Source organism: Melanotaenia boesemani, chromosome 16 (genome assembly GCF_017639745.1).
Source record: "Melanotaenia boesemani isolate fMelBoe1 chromosome 16, fMelBoe1.pri, whole genome shotgun sequence".
Taxonomy (NCBI): domain Eukaryota; kingdom Metazoa; phylum Chordata; class Actinopteri; order Atheriniformes; family Melanotaeniidae; genus Melanotaenia; species Melanotaenia boesemani.
The window spans coordinates 32638939-32654185 of NC_055697.1; the positions used below are offsets into that span (position 1 = coordinate 32638939).

Sequence of the window (15247 nt, forward strand, 5' to 3'; positions counted from 1 at the left end):
TAAAGAAATTAAAAGCAGAAATAGCGTTTCTACAAGAAACACATCTGGTTTCAGCAGACCATATGAAACTAAAAAAATCATGGGTAGGACAATATTATCATTCACACTTCAATACTAAGGCAAGAGGCACAGCAATATTAATCCACAAAAATATACAGTTTACTCTTAAGGAGTCCATATCTGACCCACACGGCCGATTTACGATAGTGACTGGATCTCTCATTAACACTCCAGTCATACTTGCATGTATATATGCCCCTAACTGGGATGATGCTGGTTTTATTTCCAGGTTCATCTCCTTTTTACCCAATTTGGACTCACATCATTTAGTCCTTGGTGGGGACCTGAACTGTGTCATGGACCCTACCTTGGACCGATCTAGTCCTAAGTCAGTGTCCCCATCCAAAATGGCTCATGCTTTGTCCACATTTATGAATGGAGCAGGCTGTTTGGACCCATGGCGCTTTCTTTTTCCACGTAACAAAGAGTATTCATATTTCTCACATGTACATCAAACATATTCAAGAATTGACTATTTTTTCATAGATAAAACTTTACTGCCGCTTGTTAAGAGAAGTGAATATCTGCCCATCGTCGAATCAGACCACTCCCCTGTGTTATTAGACTTAGACTTTCCTCTTAACCAAGTTGGGTACCGTAGCTGGAGATTTGATTCCAATTTACTGGCAGATGAAGACTTCTGTGCAGTTATATCCGCAGCAATAGATAATTTTTTACAGACAAATAAATCTGAATCTGTATCTCCCTCACTCCTGTGGGAGACATTCAAAGCAGTTATTAGAGGAGAAATAATTTCCTATGTAACGACACGTAATAGGACTAGGAAAGCAAGACAGGAGCAACTTATAAATTCAATTCGGGATTTAGACCACAGACACTCAATATCACCTTCTCCCAAATTATACAAAGAGAGACTGGACTTACAAATGCAATACAACTTACTATCAACGCAGGAAACTGAACAGCACCTACTTAGGTCTCGTGGATTCATATATGAACATGGTGAAAAGGCGAACCGCCTCCTGGCCCACCAGCTCAAAAGTAGATCAATAGCTCAGCTTATACCTCGGATCCAGAAGACTACAGACGAGTTAACAGTTGACCCAATAGAAATTAATAGTGCTTTTCAGTCATTTTATTCAAAATTATATGCATCTGAGTACTCAGAGGAAAACTCAACCATGTTCACTTTTTTAGACAGTTTAGATATTCCTATTATAAATTCCGTTAGTAGGACAGATCTGGATAAACCCTTGACACCCAATGAAGTCCTCACTTCTATGTCAGCAATGCAAAGTGGCAGGGCCCCTGGACCAGATGGATTTCCAATTGAATTTTATAAAAAGTTTTCATCTAAATTAATCCCCCTCCTACTGGAGATGTTTAATCACTCCCTGGAACAGGGAGCCCTGCCACAACCCCTTACAGAAGCTAATATTATACTTATATTGAAGCCTGATAAAGACGCCAACAACTGCAGCTCATATAGGCCCATTTCACTACTGAATGCAGATGCCAAAATTTTAGCCAAAATTCTTGCCACCAGGCTCAATACTGTTATAACAGACTTAATCTCCCCAGAACAAACAGGCTTCATTAGGGGCCGCCATTCCTTTTCAAATATACGTAGACTCCTCGGGGTCATTTATTCTTCCGCATCCTTGGTGACGCCCGAAGTGGTGGTTTCCTTGGATGCGGAGAAGGCATTTGACCGTGTCGAGTGGCCCTATCTTTTTGCTGTACTTGCGAAGTTTGGCCTGGGACCCAAACTCCTGTCATGGATTTGGCTTCTATACACGTCACCTAAAGCAAGAGTTATTACTAATAAAGTGTGTTCCGAATACTTCTTTCTGTCTAGGGGCACTCGGCAAGGCTGCCCTCTTAGCCCACTTGTTTTTGCTTTAGCAATTGAGCCACTTTCCATTAAACTAAGAACTTCAAAATGCATTAAGGGAGTTTTAAGAAAACATGTAGAGCACAGAGTATCCTTATATGCAGACGACCTACTACTTTACGTCTCAGACCCTGTAGCATCTGCTCCTAGCATTGTAGATATTTTACATCAATTTGGTAGTTTCTCAGGTTACAAATTAAATTTTTCAAAAAGCGAATGCTTTCCAATTAATAACCTGGCCCTTCAAATTGAGAAAACGACCTGCCCTTCCCTCTCTGTAAATCAGGATTTAAATATTTAGGAATTCATATTGCATGCTCTTTTTCAGGTCTGTACGATAAAAACTTCACTCCCCTGATTAATAATCTTAAACATGACCTTCAAAGTTGGAGTGTTCTTAATTTAACCCTAGCAGGAAAAATCGCTTGTATTAAGATGAATATTTTGCCCAGGTTCTTGTACCTCTTCCAAAATATCCCAGTTTTTCTCCCAAAATCCTTTTTTAGATCTGTTGATAAAGTAATCACCTCCTTTCTATGGAAAGACAAACACCCCAGAATTCGTAAAGTCCTCCTTCAGAGGCATAAAGCAGAAGGGGGTCTGGGTCTGCCTAATCTGATGTACTATTACTGGGCAGCAAACCTACAAAAAATTGTCTATTGGATTCAAACTCCAAATGTTGTCTGGTGTCAGTTAGAAGGTCATACCTGCACATCATCGTCACTTCCTGCCCTGGTTACCTCAAAATTACCACTCTCTCCTAGACAATATTCTTCATGCCCCATTGTAATTTCCACCCTGAAGATTTGGTCACAATTTAGACAAACTTTTAATCTGCCAGATCACTCTTTCCAATACCCCATCCTTAATAATCATGCCTTTCTACCAGCTAAACTAGACCCAGGCTTTGTTCAGTGGCAAGGAGCGGGTTTAAGTAAACTGAGTGACCTATACATAGATGGGACTTTTGCCACGTACGATGCTCTTTCCACCAAATTCAACTTAGAACGCTCTAACTTTTTCCGCTATCTTCAGATCCGCCAGTTTGTTCGAACTATTAGTCCAACTTTTCCCAGTTTACCACCAAAGAACGGAATGGATCTCATTTTGCAATCCCCCCTACGCTGCAAGGGTCTCATCTCAAATATATATAACCACATTTTATCACTCAATAATGAGACTCTTGATGGGATCAGGGTGGAGTGGGTGGGGGAGCTTGGGAAGGATATCTCTGATGTGGTGTGGAACGATGCATTACACAGAGTCAATGGATCAACTTCATGCGCTCGCCTTGGTTTAATTCAGTTCAAGGTCCTCCATCGAGTCCACTATAGCAGAGCTAGGCTCTCCAAGATTTACCCAAATGTGAGTGAAATGTGTGAGCGTTGTCATGTGGTGAGAGCTGACCTGGCCCATATGTTCTGGTCTTGCACCAAATTACATTGTTTTTGGAGTGAAATATTTATCTAAAGCTTTTAATAAAGACATTGAACCTAGTGCTGAAATGGCAATTTTTGGTGTCCCAGGGGAGGGTGCACCGTTGACAACTAGACTTAAAAATGTTCTTGCCTTTTCAACCCTCCTTGCTCGTAGAAGGATCCTCTTGGAGTGGAAATCTGTACAACCACCCAAAACAACATCTTGGATGAAAGACCTTATGCTATATCTTAAGTTGGAGAAGATAAAATTTTGTATTAGAGGGTCGACTCAAAAATTCTATGAAACATGGAACCCCTTACTGTCCTACATTAACAGACATGATGTCCTCCCGCTGAACTAAGATAAGAAAATGAAGGCACCGATAATTATAAGCTGATGACCCAGATCTCCATGATCATCCACCTGCACGACTTTGGTACACAGGTACTTATTTCTTTTATTTCATTTTTTTTTTACTTATTATTATTATTACTATTTTATTTCATTTTATTTATTTACTTATTTATTTCTTCTGTTTAAATTAAGTGTATATACTGTATGGTTGAATCTGTTTGTACGCACTATATTGGCATATTGGCTTTCGGGGTTGTCTTTTTTTTTTTTTTTTTTTTTCTCTCAAAATGTGCCAACTTTCATTTGATGTACGCATCTATGTTCTGGATGTCTTTGATTGATACGGCAGCACAGGGGTGGGGGGTGGGGCTTGTTCTGGATGTAAAAAAAAAAAAAAAAAAAACTGTTGTGGAATAATTGAGATACATGTACATTTATCTGCAAATAAAATATGTTAAATAAGATTGCTGCACTGGTGCAGAGATGCTAAATAAGTCATTCTGGACATTTATATCTGTTTTTAAACGTTTGGAAAGAAATTTTTAAGTCAAGTCTGATGTCTTTCACAAAAGAAAGATCTCGGTCTGAGACTTTATTTGTTAGATAACTCGGGGCTGCTTTTCTGTGAATCGGATTTTATCGGCCGATTCTAAATCTCAGAAAAGTTATTGGAAATGAAAAATGTGGATCGGGGCATCCCTACTTTTCCCCCATAACATCAGCATTCACCTTGATCCTGTCTCTTCTCTGAGGTCTCTCCAGACAGTAAACGTCAGTCTGATAGTGACTCTTGTCTCGTGCTCTGTCCCTTAATAATGTCCTCTTGTTTATTACACGGACGCGTTCATTAAAGCCGATCCACTTTATTTATAAAGCACGTTTTTAAAAACATGTCTCCAAAGTGCTGCACATCAGATATCAGCAAGATTGTTGAAACAGTAGAAACAAGTGAAAAGATAAAATAAAAGAAGTGAAAGTGAAAAGATAAAGGGGCCGATCCATTTAAAGCTTTAAATACAAACTATAAGATCTTAAAAGAAACTGAAATAGGGGTGATGTGTTCGCATTTCCTGACCCCAGTTAAAGTCCTTCCGCAGAGTTCGGGACTAACTGCTACCGGGTAAGCGCGTTGATGCCTGAGTAAAGAGCGTTGCAGTAGTCCAGACGAGAAGATATCAAAGCACAACCTGTTCAAAAAGATAAAAAAAGATTTCACTTTTGATGAAAGACGGTGATAAAAACCTTTAAAACGGCATTGACCTGTTTGTCAAGTTTAAAGTCGTCGTCCATGGTGACGCCCAGGCTGGTGACTTTGGGACAAACATGTTGATATCCAGCATGTGATGTGGTGCCGTACAGCAAAACTCAGCTGTAACGTGATCTTTCTGGTTTGTGAAGCATGGTTTCTCAGCTGTGGGACGCTGCAGGGCACCGAAGGATCCAGTGATAGACATAACAGATGCCACTGTGGCATCAAAACGAGTCAGAAACGTGTTAAGGTCCGCGAGATACACAGTGCTCCTTTAAACATTGCAATAGTCCTAAAACAGTCAGCATCTTCAATGTAATAAAAGAATAAAAAGGTAAAGAAAAAAAAAGAATAAAGCTTAATGATCCCAAAATAGCACAAAGATACACCATAAACTCAAACTTAGGCTATGGACATTAAAAACAAAATAAAAAAGGGGGGTTTAAGGCTAATCTTAAAAGTGGAGCTGGTACTGCACCCTGGACACTGAGTGAAACTTGGATTCTTGTGAAAACAAATTAACCCAATTAGTCGTGAAATGCTCCCCCAGTTGTTTTTGATTACTTTCCAGCCTTTTATTGCTGCTGTTCCAACTTTTTTCTATTGCTTTTATGTCAGGTTAACCTTTCAGAACATGTTGGTCTAATAGAGGTTTATTTAAAATGCATGCAAATGCCGTTTGGTCATTTATCATTTGGCCAAATGATCATCAGTTCAGTAAAAACCTGCAGTCAGTTTAACATGTCGTTGTTCTTTCTCAGTTCTGCTCTGCAGCGACTCCCTCAGATATCTGCAGATGTTTTGTTTTACAGTCCAGTTTGTTTGTGTATAAGACAGTTTTTTCTGCAGTGATGCAGAGATAAAGCAGACACACAGCAGGACATTAAGACATTAGTCCTGTTTATAGACTGGAACACCGCCGCTCAGCTCCAGCGTCCGTCCGACTTTTTCTTTGTTTATGTGCCGTCACAGCCTGCATTCCTCTGGCCCTCTGCTTCGTGGAGGCGGACTGGTTTCACAGCTTTCCTGTCAGACGGAGCTCTCGCACCTTCATCTCACTCATCACTTCAACGCAGGAATCTAGTTTTAACCGTCTGCTGCCTCCCTGCAGTTTTACCCTCCTGCAGCATGGTGCAGATAGTTTGGCTGAATCACTGAATGTATGAATAGATGTAGCAGCATAAAGGTCGACCAGAAGAAGAAAGCAGAATTTATTACTAACAGAACTTTGTAGAAATAACACACAGACCAACAGTGACCAAACCTTTTCTCATCTCATCGTTCTCTCAAGTTTTGGCTTTCAGGAGAAAAAATATTGTTATTGAAACAAACACACAACAGAAACTATTTCCATGTTTCCACTTTTTCCTCATTTCCAGTTATTCCTGCTACTATTTACCTGCTATCCTCACTAAACCAACTCCAGCTCAGCTGCTTTGTGGCGCCACCGTGCATCAGAAACGTCTTCTTGGCTTTATTCCAGCCATAGAGGAGCATTATTTTTCTTCTTCTCACACACACATAGAACTTTCTGCTCACTGGTTGATCTTTGGCTGCTCCTGATTGGACGTTACCGTCAATCTAAGCTCTCTGATTGGTGGAAAGTCTGACAGGAAGTGGCTTCATCATCATGTCCAGGTCTAAATAGAGGTCTCTTAGCAACATAGTAGTGATGGTGATGTTTTTATGGTGAAATGTGATAAATAATGCTGTTATCATGGATCATTGTGGATTTACCAGATAGAGTCTCTGAATAAAACTACATTTAGTGGCTGGATTGTAAACCTCCTGGACGGGATAGAAATGCTGGAAAACTTCCGTAGATCAGCTAAAGGGTAAAATATCCATCACATTTACCCCACAGAGTTATCCACAACAGAAAACATCCTACGGCCTCTGTAAGAAAACAAAGTAGATAACCCTCTGGAGCACCTACAGGAAGACAACCTGAGAAAAACATGAACACCTGACATTTCAGTAGCTGCAGTTTTGTAGATACCTGAGCTGAAACCAAAACACAGCAACCATCTTCCACCTCTGCTGCCACCAGCCAGCAGCTGTTTCCAGCATCAATCACTGGACGGCGTCCCTCCGCTGGGTGAGCCGTTTAAAAGCCTCCAGTCTGTGATGGTTGAATGTTGAATGAAGTTTGGTGATGGATTTGTAGATTTGAAAGGAACACATCAGAATTAGTGTTTGTGGTGAACATCTCCGAGCTTCCGTTGTCTGTGTCTCACACTCTTGTAAATCGCTGGTTGTTCAGTTTCAGAGCGTAAACAGCCCAGAGTGACGCTGAATCATCAGGGACACCATCAACACTCGGCATCATCTGACAGCCGTAGGAGCTGTCTTCATCTGCAGCTGCTTTTCATTCAGGGGTGTTTTCACAATTTTCAAAGATCAAGCATTGACACCACAGAGTGGAAACACGATAAAACTCAGTTTTGTTTTTTATTTACATTCATGTACATAACCCCAACTGACCCAGCGCAGTACGAATCTGTAAGCTTTGAGTAACTCAACCTATTGACCCACTTGATATTTACTTCATTTTCTTTTGTTTTGCAAGACTTTTCTTTAAATGTCCAATATTAGGCAAAATTCACTTTCTAAAGGTTTTCTAACAGTCATATGTGTCCTCATAGCCTGTGTATGAGGCCCAAAAAGGAGATAATTGTCTTCTCTCACTTGCTTGCTCCACTTTTTAGCAATTGTGTGCTCAAACTGGTGAGTCTGAGATCTTTGCCTTTGTGACCTCACGAAGGGAAATAACCACCACCCCCGGTAGTGGATCCTGCCATTGACCCGCCTCCCGGCTAGCTGAGCCCACCCTCTAAAATCACGAGTGAGCCGGATCCTCTCACAGAGAGGGGCGTGGCCAGGCACCATTTATGAACATTTAAAGGTTCAGGCACAGAAACAGCCCGTTCTCAGCAGAGATCACTAGAACTGCTTTTGGAATGGCTGAGATGAAGGACCAAGACTGAATTTGGGGTAATATACTTTGAAAACAATGGACCTCTGAAACCCATATGAAATGGTTGAAAAAATGTAGAATATGGGACCTTTAAGAGCTACAAATGATAGCTGCTGGAAAAACACACCATTGCTGCCAGAAGATAATTATTGATAGTTTTTTTTTTTTTTTTGTTTAGTTTTTCTTTCATCAAGAAAAAGCCATGTTGCTCATTTTGTTGATCTTTCTTGTTTCTGATAAGATGGCGAAACGTTCCCCTCGCTGAGCATGATGATAACTGCATTTTAGGAAGACAAGTTTCTGTGGCTTTACTGAGATAAAGTGTCCGATGTGTTGCATTTCGTGTGCAGCGAGGAATGCTAACGGTGCTTCTGTTAGCTTAAATATTCAAAGCTGAAGCTTTAAAAACTTTTCGGCTGCAAGCAGCCACCAGAAGTTCTGATTGGCTTATTCTCGTTGAACTTTGCTAAAATGAAACTATAATAGCTAGAGCGGCCATTTTTCATTTTTACCCGAAAGCTAAGACTCGCTCCTTTCAACATGTAACATGGGTACGAGTCGATGTCATCATGGTACGGTACTTGTGCACAGGGGCGATATTAACACACAGTGGCGCCAAGAAGTCACCGAAGAGCAGAAGCATTTGGTGGCTGCAGCTGTGATTATCATCATTTTAGTCTGTAGTCGCCACTGTATTTTATAGCTTTATCATTGGTTTTGACCGATGATCTTGTCTGTTGAACCTTTTACCTTTTGCTATAACAACTGAAGTAGCATTGCGTTGTTTTAGCTAATACTAGACTTTAGTAACTCTTCTTCTTCTCTGGTGCTTGGCACTAGTATCCATCATGTCTCGCAGAACACCCGTTTGTAGTGGTCATATTTTTCTAGTAACCAAAACAGTTCCAAAAAACCGACGTGCTGCTCGTTTTTTTGCCACAAGTTCTTTTGCATAAATATTGTCATCACTCCACTTTCTACCTTCCAGCTCCAAACTGCTAATTCCATGTGCTCTATTGCCGTAGCTATTAGCATCTACATGGAGCATCCAGGAAGAGTCCACTTGATCCACACTTGATGCACACAGAGCATGAATGTTCAGCAGTGTTTGGAACAGCATATATTCCTCAAAATATGCAAATAGGAGTGACTGTTTATCATAGTTGAGGCAGTTGCTGCGATGTGTTTAGCGCAGGCTGATATAATTTTCTACATATTATGCAGCCCTAATACAAAGTCAGTTTTACAAATCAACCAAAAGTGGAGGTGGATGCTGCGTCATGTCTACAAATCAACAGAGTGATGGAGATGGATGCTGCGTCATGTTTACAAATCAATAAATGATGGAGATGGATGCTGCGTCATGTTTACAAATCAATAGGAAGTGATGGAGATGGATGCTGCGTCATGTTTACAAATCAATAGGAAGCGATGGAGATGGATGCTGCGTCATGTTTACAAATCAATAAATGATGGAGATGGATGCTGCATCATGTTTACAAATCAATAGGAAGTGATGGAGATGGATGCTGCGTCATGTTTACAAATCAACAGGAAGCGATGGAGATGGATGCTGCGTCATGTTTACAAATCAATAAATGATGGAGATGGATGCTGCGTCATGTTTACAAATCAATAAATGATGGAGATGGATGCTGCGTCATGTTTACAAATCAATAGGAAGTGATGGAGATGGATGCTGCGTCATGTTTACAAATCAATAGGAAGTGATGGAGATGGATGCTGCGTCATGTTTACAAATCAATAAATGATGGAGATGGATGCTGCGTCATGTTTACAAATCAATAGGAAGTGATGGAGATGGATGCTGCGTCATGTTTACAAATCAATAGGAAGTGATGGAGATGGATGCTGCGTCATGTTTACAAATCAATAGCAAGCGATGGAGATGGATGCTGCGTCATGTTTACAAATCAATAAATGATGAAGATGGATGCTGCGTCATGTCTACAAATCAACAGAGTGATGGAGATGGATGCTGCTTCATGTTTACAAATCAATAAATGATGGAGATGGATGCTGCGTCATGTTTACAAATCAATAGGAAGGGATGGAGATGGATGCTGCGTCATGTTTACAAATCAATAAATGATGGAGATGGAGGCTGCGTCATGTTTACAAATCAATAGGAAGTGATGGAGATGGATGCTGTGTCATGTTTACAAATCAATAGGAAGTGATGGAGATGGATGCTGCGTCATGTTTACAAATCAATAGGAAGCGATGGAGATGGATGCTGCGTCATGTTTACAAATCAATAAATGATGGAGATGGATGCTGTGTCATGTTTACAAATCAATGGGAAGTGATGGAGATGGATGCTGCGTCATGTTTACAAATCAATAGGAAGTGATGAGATGGATGCTGCGTCATGTTTACAAATCAATAGGAAGTGATGGAGATGGATGCTGTGTCATGTTTACAAATCAATAGGAAGTGATGGAGATGGATGCTGCGTCATGTTTACAAATCAAATGATGGAGATGGATGCTGTGTCATGTTTACAAATCAATAGGAAGTGATGGAGATGGATGCTGTGTCATGTTTACAAATCTATAAATGATGAAGATGGATGCTGCATCATGTTTACAAATCAATAGTAAGTGATGGAGATGGATGCTGCGTCATGTTTACAAATCAATAGGAAGTGATGGAGATGGATGCTGTGTCATGTTTACAAATCAATAGGAAGTGATGGAGATGGATGCTGCGTCATGTTTACAAATCAATAAATGATGGAGATGGATGCTGCGTCATGTTTACAAATCAATAGGAAGTGATGGAGATGGATGCTGCATCATGTTTACAAATCAATAAATCATGGAGATGGATGCTGCGTCATGTTTACAAATCAACAGGAAGCGATGGAGAGGGTTACCTGTATCTCAACTCACTCTCGGGATGATGTAAACAGCTGGGACAGCTGTGTTGAATAAAATAAGCATAACTTTTAGATTAAAAAAATAACTTTTTGGTGTTTGAAGTGATTTATATCTGATCTGCATCCTTCCAGTCGGGGTCAAATGTTCTTTTCAGACCTTACTGCTTTCTGCTGTTTATGCTCAGCTGTTCGTATTCATAATAGTTCACGTAAAAATAGTTGTAATGAAAGCAGAGCTTCGTTTGACTCCAGTTCGTCCTGGTGTGTGCGTGGGAGAGCAGGATCTGTTTTTCCCTCCATCTGTCTCTTTTTCTTGGCACCGCCTCTCCAGCTATAAGCCATGTGTTTGTTTCTGTGTTGGAGAGGCAGCAGCTGTTTTTTTTTCTTGCCTCACCTCGTGACCGCCTCACAGCCCCCGTCTTTGGACATCTATTTTCTCTCTGTCTGTTCTATAATAATTCGGCGGCTGAATCCCACCTCTGACGTTTTTTTCCCGTCCTGGGTGGAGCCGACACACACTCCCACACACACACACACACACTCTTGTTTTCTTGTTCTGCTGGCCAGCTCATCCACGGTTTTCCACATGGACCTGGGACTTCTCCAGCTCAGTAGCAGCAGGGTGGTAGAGTCAGAGAAATATTCACATTAATCACGCAGCAATTCACAACACTGAATGTGTAAAATCAGATGGATGTTCACTATAGATCTTTTGATGCCAATACCCCAAAATAACATTAAAACAAAGGACATCCAAAACTCTATACCACCTGTGATGACAGAACGCACTACATACTTTTAAATCTCAAAAACGGACTTTTTACCAACCAAACCAGCTCTCACGGCTACATAGGTGCTCTGCAGCGCTCGGATACACGTATGATATTCGTTGTCTGCATGTTGCATTTAAACATTTAGGAAAAAACAAACCTAGCTGTGATACCATGAGATGGAGGATAAACATGAACGGCTCGCTGTGAAGCTGAGACATGAACGGCTTCAGATGCAGCCTGCAGCCTAAACACTGACGTTTCCTCTAGAACTGGTTTCTACTTTGTCCACCTGGATGCGTGAACCTGATCACACATCCAGGTGATCCCACTCCAATCATGTGGGACATCATGTGTCTTCGTCCAGCTGGAAGTCAGACAGAATCCTGGTTTCTAAACTCTCCCAGGGAGGTGAAGACGCTGAGAACATCATGTCCATCAGGGAGACGCAGCTGAACGAGCTGAATCTACATCATGGGAGGAATTTTTGAGTCGTAATACGGCTTTAAATGGGTCCTCCGTGTTTTTGTCTCAGAGTTTCAATCATTTATGCAAAATGAGGTTTGAAGAAGCTACGTCACAGCTGAGTGTCACATGATGCTGAAACGCCTGGCGCGTAAGGACGCTGCAGGAAACACGTCTGAAGGGGTGGTCGCTGTGGAAACGTGGGCGCTGCAGGTGTGACACCTGGATCAGGAGCCGTGTAACAGGGAAATGATTCATTCTCCTTTCTGATTTGCTAATTGCAACATTTTAAATTGTAATTTTAAAAACTATTAATTATTCAACCCTGTTTGCTCTGAGGGTGTGACTGGATGCAGATGTTAGTATTAGGGATTCTGTAAATTATAAGGCATGTCTGGGGCATATTGTTTTTATACAGTTAGACTAATGTATTTTTTTTAAAAGATGTTAACACGCCACACCGATGTTGTTTACCCATGTTCTCCATCCTGATCTGATGATGTGGTTCACACGTGATCTTATCTAAAAAGAAACGATATTGAGGAATCTGTATGAGTAATTATGACATTTAATACTACGAATAATTGTGAAATCAAGTATACGTGACATCCCGAGTCCACAGGAGGAGGGGGTTCAGATATGTTTGCCTCTGATCCTCCTCTCATCCAGCTCGAACCGACCTGAAAAGATGGGTTTTATATTTAGGATTTAAGCAACATAGAGAAGATGAAAGGTCCAGGTTTTGGCTGCTGACCCAGACTGTTTTCCATCTGCTGTAACTCTACTCAGACTATAAACCAGCAGCCGGGGCTGGACTCTCTTCTCCGGGTGTGAATATTAACTCACTCTCTGACGTCGGCCTCCTTGACCAAATAAAGCCTCCTTTGACGAGCTCTGTAATGTCACATAAAGAAGCCTCTGTGTCGGAGGCTCCTCCAGCTGTTGGTCACACTGCCCCACTTATCTCCTCACAAACAACAAGAAGCCACAAACGCACCGACATCAGGACTGAGCTAACCATGAAGCAGACTCAACCCAGGAGACCTTTAAAAGGGGGTTAAGGAGCTTCTGTTAGTCCTGAAGGGGATGAGTGTTAATAACAACTAGTTTAAAGCTGAGTTATATTCACTAAAGACGATGTTAGATTTATAGACACCTGCAGCACTCGACCCATATTTTAACACATTTCCATGGAAACGGGAAACAGCTGTATATATATATATATATATATATATATATAAATCCAGTCCAGTTCCAAGGATCTTAAAGTAAATAATTTTATTCTCCATCCCAATCTGAACCCTCTTAGAGCGGCTTTCTGTCATTTAGTCTGCAGGAACGGTTCTCCAGGTTTCGTTACGGACTTTCCGAATTTCCTCTTTGGAAAGTAATATCTTTCCCAGGTTGACATGTGCACGCAAGCAAGTCTTTGAGAGTAATACCGGTGTTTAGTCCAGGGCTGCTCAGTTTGGCTGCAGTCCGGCAGGTTTGCCATGTATCCCTGCTCCAACACACCTGACTCAAATTAAGGAATAGTTGTGCAGAACCTGACAGGCTGTTAGATCCGTTTAATTTGATTCAGGTGTGTTGAAGCAGGAATACACTGAAAACCTGTGTGATTGGGGCCCTCGTCAGACTGAACTGAGCAGTCCTGGTTTAGTCATTAGTTTCCAGTTACCTCCTCAGCGGTGCCCTGTATTCAGTGCTTTTCAGTAATAATTTTATTGAATAATGATATTCAGTATGAGCTGCTTTTTCTTGAATCAAACACATTTGTAAATATATTTTGGGTAAATGGAAATTTCCATATTTAAGGCAGGACCCTGCTTGCCAGGTTTTGTATGAAGTCGGCTGAATTAAAGCGAACCTGTCCACCATCAACTTTCTTCTCCAGATAACTGGAGATAACTGGGGGCGCATCTACACTGGCTTTTTTTATTATTAAATCCTGGTTTGTTTGGTGGGGGTTCTGGTTATAATGCACCAGAGTACTGGACCAGTTGAGGCTTATGCAGGGACCAAACAAAAGGGAGTTGCAGTGATATATCCAGGAGGTGTTGTGGACTCCTAAGAACAATCATTCCTTCTCCTGACTGAAGCAGCGTTTGGGTAAAATGGCTGAAAATGGAGCCTCTGAAGTCCCAGTCCCGACACCCGGCTCTATTGCTACTGGAGCAGCTGAGTCGGGAAACGTTCCCATAAAGTCCAGATGTGAAGTTTTGATGTTGCCCTGATGTGCCACGTGTCCTGAATTCTAACATACTTCTTTGTTTGCCAGGTTGCCATGACGTTCTGATCTGTGCAGCTTCCAGACTACATTTCCCATGGAGCCATGCACAGACCCGCTCACTGTTGTACCATGGAGCCACCAGTCAGGTATGAAGCCCGCACTGAGGTCACACAGAGAACTTAAAGAAATGTTGTTTTTCTTGGTCGGCACCAGTGATTACGCCTTGATTAGCCCTCCCCACCCCTACCCCCCACCCTTTGAGGAGATTAACCTTTGATCCTAGGACTGGAGGAAGGGCTGGCCAATAAGGAGGCCTCCTGGCTTTTAACTGCTGGTTCTGATTGGATCATTGAAGCTGTCATCTGGTTTGATTAATCACTGCAGCGTGGTAGAGCAGGAAGAGCCCTGATTACAGCCCGAGGGCTCCTGCTGGATCTGAGCATGTGTGCTGGAGGTGAGGTCATGCTCTGCAGAGAGAAAGTGTGTTTGTTTGTGTGGTCATTAATGCTTCTCTGAATGTTTCAGTCAGGTTGGTGCAGAAGTCGTGAGATGTTCTCTGAAGTGAAACTAGAGACAACCCTGATCCAGGGCAGGCATAGCAGGCAAATCACATGACAACAGTATCGTTCATCTGTAGAGGAAACGGTACGACACACACACACACGAAGCTGTCAATCAAAATAGATGCGTGGTGACAGCTGATCAACGCGGCGTCGTATAGCTCACCTTGCACATGTGAATGAACTGATTTGTCCACATCGTGCAGGGACAGGACTCAACGTAGAGATGGAACAGGACAATAAGAGGAGGTTGATCTCCCAATCTTATCAGCTTTGATGTGTTATAGATGTTTTGCTTTGGATCTGATGTCTGTAAATAGTGTTTTAGAACAAAAAAAATATGCTTACGTTTGTAAACCAAAACTTTAAAGGCAGTTTTCTCAAAAGGTTTCTTATACTCTGGTTT

General features: G+C 41.5%; 1 protein-coding gene across 3 annotated transcripts in view; it reads left to right on the forward strand.

The window, feature by feature from the left end:
* The window catches only part of LOC121655418 (bone morphogenetic protein receptor type-1A-like), a 76100-nt gene that overhangs the window by 19896 nt on the left and 40957 nt on the right, over positions 1 to 15247 (forward strand). For 2 of the 3 annotated variants that reach the window (XM_042010030.1, XM_042010029.1), the window contains one exon: positions 14330 to 14427. The gene's annotated coding sequence lies outside the window, so the exon portion shown is untranslated. Of the gene's footprint in view, positions 1 to 14329; positions 14428 to 14824; positions 14927 to 15247 lie in introns of those variants that run through there. The other variant, XM_042010031.1, reaches the window with a different exon arrangement.